At 45.1% G+C, this 8,924-nt stretch overlaps 1 non-coding gene across 1 annotated transcript; it reads right to left on the reverse strand.

Moving 5' to 3' along the window:
• Positions 1 to 636: 636 nt before the first annotated feature.
• Trnas-gga (transfer RNA serine (anticodon GGA)) lies at positions 637 to 720 on the reverse strand. Its single transcript is given in 2 exon segments — positions 637 to 671; positions 681 to 720. It is a non-coding gene; the product is annotated as a tRNA-Ser (tRNA).
• Between the last annotated feature and the right edge of the window lie 8,204 nt (positions 721 to 8,924).

The following is an 8,924-nucleotide window of genomic DNA, read 5'->3' on the forward strand; positions in this document are numbered from 1 at the left end:
TCATACACCATCGAGTATGGTTTGTATGCTGTGCAAAATTCATCAAAGAGAGTGTCTTATGAAGCAGAGTGTACCTATAGCAACAAACGCAACCAACAGTAAGTGAAAAAACGATAAAATTTCACATATAAAAAATTATTTTGTTATGTTTTTGAACTTCCACTGCTACAAGTGTGAATCCTGAATCCTTCCTGGCGATGCTGAGAAAGTTTGATAAATTTGTAAAAGTAAAGGCAGTGGAAATTAAAATGTCCTGCGGTGTCTCTCGTACTCCAAATCGGCCCGTTTGTCGTACTGCCCCCCCCCCTCCTTAAACAGTCACAATTTTATTCAATCAAACAATGGAAAGTGCAAGATCGAATGTAACAATATTAAGAGAGGCAAAGTAGCTACTCAGCATATAGCTGAGACGCAGACAGGCACAACAAAAAGATTTCCACACTTAAAGCTTTCGGCGAATTGCAGTGTGGTTTCAGTTGCCTGAGACTGCAGTCTTGTGTGTGTGTGTGTGTGTGTGTGTGTGTGTGTGTGTGGCTCTGGCTCCGAGCAGTATTGGACTCAACTGCTGTGGTCATAAGACCCCTAGAACTTAGAACTACTTAAACCTAACTAACCTAAGGACATCACACACATCCATGCCCGAGGCAGGATTCGAACCTGCGACCGTAGTGGTCGTGCGGTTCCAGACTGTGGCGCCTTTAACCGCTCGGCCACTCGGGCCGGCCTGTGTGTGTGTGTGTGTGTGTGTGTGTGTGTGTTTAGAGAATGGCCATTGGCCGAAAGCTTTAACTGTGAAAATAATCCTTTTATTGTTCCTATCTGTGACTCAGCATCTCCACTGTATGGTGAGTAGTTACTTTCCTCCTCGTAATATTGTTATTGTTTCACTATCACTGAGGACGAACACGATTTAACGATTAACTTTGATTCCGATAAGGTGTGCTAAACCTAGTAGCACACAATTAGTACTGAGCCAGACTGCGCTCTACAAATAAAAGGGGCTGCTCCCGGCCACTTGGCGGTGTGTGGTGGAGGGTACTCGGGCCAGCGAGGCCCCCCCTCCACCAGTCCAGCTGCATTGCGTCAGATGCAGTTTTCTTTTCTTTTCCATCCTCAGTGCTGATGGCGGCTCTCGGGCGCACTGACAGCTTAATGCTCTCTTCACACCTTACACTTTCCTATGTAATTCAGTTTAGACTATGTATGACACACTGGGCTTCCTTATAATTATTTTCTAATTACTATTGTGCACTTATTAATTTCAGAAATGGGAATCTGGTTGTATTCTGCAATCTGTACAGCAGTTCCCTCCGATTTCGCGTAGTTTCTCATTACATGTACCATTTGTTGCACTTCTATTTGTGATTGCCGTTCGTACTCACTAATATACTCATCAGTAATTCTATAGTTTCGGTTCTCACACTTGCCAGTTATGACGACGTGCAGTTTGTCTGATCACGACACTTCTGACCTCTTCAAAACGGGGCCATTGTCAGTAATTTTTGTCTCGCTTAAGTGTCGGTAAATGTGATGTCAGAGACTGCCATGTCTGCAAAGCAGTGGCTTACCGTCAACAACGGGTAAGTCTTCTGTCGCAGTATGTGGCCAAACGAAATAAAATGTGCCATACCTGTCTGTCAAACATAATTATTATGTCTCCACAATTGTTATCATTCTGACATGATTCGGTCCCCTGGCGCAAACTAGTAACAAATCACCTCGAGTCTCGCAGTTATTGCACTGGAAATGACAGAATTTAAATCTATATTCTACCGTCGTTATAGGCTGCACATAAAAATTTACGCCGCCCTTTAATCTCGTCTACTGAACCTCGAGTAAAGAAGTTGGGTCAGTGGCTGCGTCAGAACCGGTAAGATTCACTCTTTCTTGAGACACGACTGCAACAACTTTTCTGCACAACAAGCCGCACACAACTCGACGCGTCTGCAAGAGCTCTCTGATGCTTTGCTCTCTCAGCACATAGTATGCTCTCTCATCACGCAAATGTTTAACACGAGAACAGCCAAACGAAGCGCTGCAGCGTGGAACAGAACAAGGAAAGTGTGGCGTGTGGCTGCTTCCGTTTCATTAGCAAATCTCAAAAGAGGAGACGTGACGTCACACAACGATACTAAAGAATGCGAAAGGTTTTATTTTACGAGGCACGGACGTTCGCCAACTTCTAACCAAATCGTCGCCTCAGTCTAACCAAGATACTGGGGAACGCAACAGATTTCTCGTCCACCACAGCCCCGATTCCAGGAAATTGTAAAAATACTGAAACACACGCAAGCACGTCGGCATGGCGCCACGAGTCGGTCACAGGAACAACTTTCGACGTCTCATTACTTTACAAGTGAGCTGACGTGTGTAATATCTGACGTCAAACGCGCAAGCGAGAGAAACATTCAGAACGGTTTGGAATTATTCCTGACGTGCCTTCGAAGCCTCCAAGTGCTCTGGCCATGAAACGCTGTGTGAGTACGGTCTGGTTAATTTGCGCTCCGTTTTAAGCAAAAACTGGTTTTCCGCGCGTGTAAATGTTTATGACGTCATATCTCCCGATGCGTTTGGCGTACAATGATATAATTTGGCCGATACTTTCAATCGTGTCTGTGGGTACTGACTGCAAACTATGTTGCCAATAGCGTCGATACTAATGAAGCAAACGCCATGACTGATGCCAAGGTTGAAGGCATGAGCAGTGAAAGTGTGGTAAAACTTTTTGGCTGTCAGGTCCGCCAGTTAAGCAAAACACCGTTTTTCTCAGTACCCAAACATGTTTCGGCACCACTGGGCCATCATCACTGGGTTTTCGCTTTTATTTATTATGCAATGTGAAGATTTTTGTTAGATGATTATAAAATTATGTGCATTTTTAGTCCAAACAACAAATCATTTCTTTTTGTAGATACCTTTACATTTGGTGTTCACGAATTGTGTGGATCACTTGTGTGTTAATTACTACTGGTAGCTTGTCATCTGCAACCAAACGATGTTGATGAGAAAGTTTTTTGCTGCGAGTTAACCTTTCTCGTCAATATCGTTTGGTTGCAGATGTAATGTAGTAATTAACACAAATGTGATCCAGACAATTCGTGCACAGCAAACGTAAAGGTATCTACAAAAAGGAATGATCTGTTGTTTGGCCTAAAAATGCACATAATTTTATAACCATTAAACAAAAATGTTCACGTTGCAGAATAAATAAAAACCAAAAGCCACTGATGATGGCACAGTGGTGCCGAAACATGTTTGGGAACTGAGAAAAACGGTGCTTTGCTTAACTGGCGGACCTCACATCGAAAAAGTTTTAACTGCAAACACGGCCAATACAAGGAGATGCAGATGAAAAATGGTGGAAAGTGTGGAAGTTCACGTGGGGTGTTGTTTGTAGGACCGGGGGGGAGGGGGGGGGGAATGTTAGCGAGAAGAGTAACTGGGGCTTTGAAAGTTTGCCGAGTTTATCGCAAACGGCTAAGCTGTCATTCTCAAATACTGGGTGACGCATGTCCGGGTATTTCAGCTCCTTGAGTTAGGTTTCGTCGAGACTCGCTAAGTGGACTGTGATACATTTTTTTACTGCGTGAGACCCGTTACACACGATTATGCTTCTTAATAAGTAGATTACGACAGCATTTTACATTTTTAAATTCGGTCAATTTACACGAAACATTGAAAATGAAATTTCTGCTGGAGGTTCCGTAACAGGGAGGGCTACGGCTGGAGGAATCTGACGCAGAAGACGCCGTGCCGGACTAACTCTTAAGGCCGGTTCCCACTAGGGCTGCCGCGCGTCAAAACGGCGCGGTAGCGGCGTGGTTGCCATGGAAACGGCGTCAGCGGCAAGGCGCGGCGGGCTCTGCGTCGCGGTTTGCCCATGTCGAACCGCTGCCGCTGCCGCGTGACGCGCTCCAGGTGCGCGCCGCCAATCACAGAACGCGCTGAGCGTGACGTCAGGTACGCCACCCCGGGCCACACGAACTTCCGCCGAAGCGCTGGCGCGGACGCAGCGGCAGCTATGAAAAACATATCATCCGATTCCAAGGAAACTATTCGGTAGAAAAATTTGATTCTTGGGCATGTTATAGCCTGATATCTTCTCTCGATAAAGGACCGAATTTCTTTTCGTTATTCGTCGAAGTTACTTGCTGTATCGCATTTACGTAAACCTTTACACGAAATTTTAATGAGTGTGCAGAGGTGAAAACGCATTGCGCGGACTTTGCGTACAGTTCATTTTAGGTTATACATTATTGCGTATGAAATTTAGTCAACATATCGAAATTGTTTTTAAAGCTGAGAGCAGATCGATAGCTATCACCGTTCTCGAGATATTGGATGATATGTCGGCGGACGGGCTGTGCGGTGACCGCGCTAGGCTCGCTCGCGACGCGACCGATACTTCGTCCTGCTCGTCGTAAACCACGTGGTTGTATCAACCGCAAATTTCGTAAACGTTTCAAGAAATCGAAACGTGTTTTTTTGCAAACGATAACTTGTGAAAAGTCATGTATTTCGTCGCATGATAAATATCCTAAATCTGTTTATCTAACGAGATATGAAAGTAACTACAGTTTTTCAGAAGGGATAGATGAATATTTTTAGACGGCATTAATAGCATGTCGAATGAGAAGTTAAACCGAAACTAATTTTCTGGTATGTCATAAGATGTAATTTACTAAATATGTAGAGCTATTGATTATTTCCTTTCTTTTTTCTTTATCCAGTGTACTTTACTGATTCAAGACGCGTTTCGCCTTTTACTTTAAGGCATCTTCGGTGGAATCTAGAATGATTCAGTTTTGTTTTGATATGTGATACTTGCAGATTGTAAAACAGTTAACATCTTTTTTTACGTGAATGACTGATTACTTACAGTGAATCGAGTTTTTGGCGGACATATACGTTTCCCCTCACCTGGTCACATGCTGGAGGTTGAACTAAAACTTAGATTATGGAACAAAAGCACATTTTCATGTTCGCTCTTTTTTCTTCTGTCACTAGCAGTAGACGTTTTACTGAAAACTCTGATTTGACGTCGTAACTACAGTGTGTTCACCTCATGTCCCTTCCTGTCTGGTTTGTTTATGTACTTGTTGCCAAACTGCAGAATTATATGCTGAAAACTAATGTTTGTTTATTTTCGTTCTCCTTATATCTGTATGTGTGTGTGGCTAGCCGGTGATAGTTATAGAAAGTTGAAAGTGAATCCAGTAGTTGTCAGACTGTGGTTGAAAGATTTAGTGTTCAGCTGTTTTCAGTTTTGGTTTAAATGTTTTGTGGAGGAGTGCATGGAAGAGTAAAGCCACTGCTTACATTAATAGATAAAATAGTAAAATAGTATTTCAACAGATGATTATTATCAGAATAGTATCACCCAACCCCTTTGTCCTCACTCTTTGACGCCCCATAATACGTCCTGTCAACTAACCCCTATTGTGGTCAAAGTTGTGCCGTAATTTCCTCTTCCTCCTCTATTTAATTCCGTACCTCTTCTTTAGTCACACGATCCTCGTATCTAATGTTCAGCATTCTTATGAATCACCACGTTTTGAAAGCGTCTATTGTCTTTTTGACAGAACTGTTCATCATCCACGTTTCACTTACATACAAGGCTGCACTCCACACAAATACCTTTGTAAAATAGTATCCAACCATTAGAATTTGTATTCGGCGTGAACAAATTTTCTTTTTCAGCCCGCTTTTCTTGCTAATGACAGTCTTCAGTCAGGTTTGCGTCTGCACCAGGAAATGCCTCACAATTTAAAATCTGGTTTCGAAAACTGTTCCAAATATATATTCTTCTTTCGTGATTCTTAAGCAAGGTGCTGGCGATGATTAAATGATGCTCTGTGCGAAGTTCTATCAAGTGGCTTCCACTTTCATCCCTTCCACCTAGCCTTTGTGTTCTTACTGTTTCGTGTACCTGCTACCGTATCACATTTTAAATTTTTGTCTCGCTTAACTATCTGAATAATTTCTTTTGTCGTACATTGTTTCAATGTGTTAGGAGATAGTGAACAATCGTGAACGGTAGTCATGAAATCTGTTCATGGTGAAATGAGAAAACATGAATAATGAAATATGTGAAAGAGTACATTGTACAGAAAATGAAAAATTGGTATGTCTTCACCCAACTTCGTCTTTCCTTCATGTAGGTGTAAGATATAGTTAATCAAACGCAGCGCGCGTTTCAGTGGGTCCTGCCCCGTACCTCAGTGGCTGTCCGTCATTGGCGACCGCTAACGCCTGCCGCTTCCAGATGGGAACGCCAATTCCGCGAGCCGCCGCGTCAACGCGGAAAACGCTTACCGCTGCCGCTGCCGCACGCCGCGCTCTAGTGGGAACCGGCCTTTAGCCCTAAGTGCTGCATTTGACAGTTTTCGCAAACTTCTGTCTACTAGCATGTCTTATTTCGATGCACAGTGACATAATAACGCGTCGTTTTCACTTTAAGTGTGTGTGGTACGAGAACTGTGAGGGAATCTAGACTGACAGCGGTTAAATGACTAGAAAGACAGGAAGTGATGAGCAAAAAATTATTAAACACTGGACACTGTAATTAAACAGACTATTCGCCATTCATGGCGACGCTATTTTCTGTTTTCAAAGTAAGACACTGTATTAGAGAGGAGAAGTTTTCTGACGTTGCTCTCTCGTGAGTTAACGCGGCGGACGACACAAATCGTGCAGAACGGCGTTAACAGCCGCGGCTTCAGGAAACTGCAGTCGGGGCCAGCTGCCCGCCTCCCCCTGAGGAGCTGCTGACACTGGCCGCCTGGCCCCTCCCCCACTCCACGGCTGACCCGCGCTGCTGACGTCACGACTGCGGCGTTGCCAGGTCGGCCCCCGGCAGGCGAGGGAGCGGCTGCGGCAGAGCCGGCGAGCCGTCTACGTCGGTGTCCGCACTGCCGGACCGGACCGCCTGCCTCCACCCACACCGGTTTGCCTCGTACTGACGTATACAGCTGGCAACACAAACCCCGTCACCGTTTACACGGGACTTTAAACACAGGATTTCGTAATCACATTTCCGAATACTGCTTCTGGGTAGTCACGTTAACCTGTTCTGGAAATCCGCGTCCAGTTGCCCATTTTCCGAACTGCGCAATCAATTTTCACTCCCACGTAAACGCAATCTGTTTTAAAAACGCTTGGGCTGCCAGGTTTGATCTCGTTTTTAAAAGTTTTAGCCTAATGTGGACGGAGTGGCATTCTGTACAGTGAAGGACAAGCAGAAATATTAGACAAAAGCAACTCTAACTGCAGAGAAATAGCGACTGTGCTGAGTAAATCGGAAACTAACTGCCGTTTTCCTATCATCGTATCTGGATATCTGGGATGGCAAATCCGCTTCAGACCTTAAAACGTAAACACGACGGCGAAAAACTGATTCTGAAATTCGGTGTGCGCCTTTCGCAAGATGTGTCGCATGTAAACTTAGCGACATTGAGGCGTGGTAAAATTTGCTGTTTCGAAGAGCGCGCCGCAGCGCGTAGTGTGAAGCAGTCGCCCTCCGTTTGTGGCAGTCGCAGCTTTGGTGTCTCCCTCTGGTGGGCAAAGTGGAAAGGTAGGCTGTTCACGTGCATGTAAGGGGCGCTGTGAGCTCGCCAGTCGGTCAGTTGGTCGGCCGGGTCAGTCAGAGTCAGTCTGTCGTCCGGAGTGCCAGCGTGTGTTGGGCCGCCCGTCTGCTCGAGTCTGCTCAGGCAACGGTCATTGGCGGTGGGATCGATAGATCGGTCGCGCACTGGAGAACAAGATGACTTGTCCCTCTTGAGCGTCGGCGCATGTGAGGTCGCCACGTGAGTCCAGTGGGCCGCGCCGTGTAGCAAGGCGGGGTAGTGGCTTCGCGGCCGACACGAGAGCAGCAGGAGTCAAACCACGACATCGGTCAGGCCGGTGCGAGCTGCGATGCCGTGAAACGGGAGATCGGCGCGCCTTCGTGCGTCCGTTGGAGCGGCTGGCAGCGGACGGTTCGGGAGAGCGATTTGGGGGTGCTGCGCCAGGTCTTCGCCAGAAATCGCAGTTTATTACAAGTTAACTGATTCGTCATATGTCGTTTCATTTTACTTGTTAAATTCCACTTGTTTTCTTGGTCAGTCTCTCGTCCCCAGCTTGTTTCCCGTCCGCATTTGTTAGGCAGTTAGTGTCTGTCTGTCTGTCTGCCGTACGTCAATTTAAAAAAGATCCGATGAACAGATTACCGATTTTATGAATCTCATTAATGTCGTTGTCAAGTACAACTACTCTGAATTCAACGGACAACTGTACCAGCAGTCTGATGGGCTCGCTATGGGCAACCCTTTAGCCGGCGTCCTTGCCCACATCTTCATCAATTCCTTGGAAAAAAAGCTGTTTAACCGTTTCTCAGCCGCTTCCCTAGGTATCCTTTCTTACACAAGATACGTCGATGATATTCTAGTCATCTATAACCGACCCGCCGATAGCACTGATGATATATTAAACTTTTTAACGACCTCAGTGAAAAAATTTCTTTCACTATTGAACTCGGAAACGAAAACCGCCAGTTTCATTATTTAGACTTGACGGTTACAATAGAAGGCAATAACATCACTTATTTTTTCGAAAAGAAACGTAAACTGACCAAATCGTGCCTGCTTCCTCTTGTCATCCACAGTCTCAAAAAATGGCCTTTTTTCACTCTGCCGTCCACCGAGCCAGCTCTATGCCACTTTCAACAGAAAAGTTTAATAATGAGGAGATTAATTTACTTAAAACCATAGCAGTCAATAATAAATATACGCCTAACATAGTGGACGATATCCTCAAAAAGAAAACTGCAAGAACTACTACGCTCAAAACCTCGCGCGCTGAAGTTAACCCAACTAAAAGTTCTTCTATTCCTTTCGTAGGACCCATTTCCAATCAGATTCAGGGCATGCTTCGCACCAAATACAACT

Source organism: Schistocerca cancellata, chromosome 11 (assembly GCF_023864275.1).
Source record: "Schistocerca cancellata isolate TAMUIC-IGC-003103 chromosome 11, iqSchCanc2.1, whole genome shotgun sequence".
Taxonomy (NCBI): domain Eukaryota; kingdom Metazoa; phylum Arthropoda; class Insecta; order Orthoptera; family Acrididae; genus Schistocerca; species Schistocerca cancellata.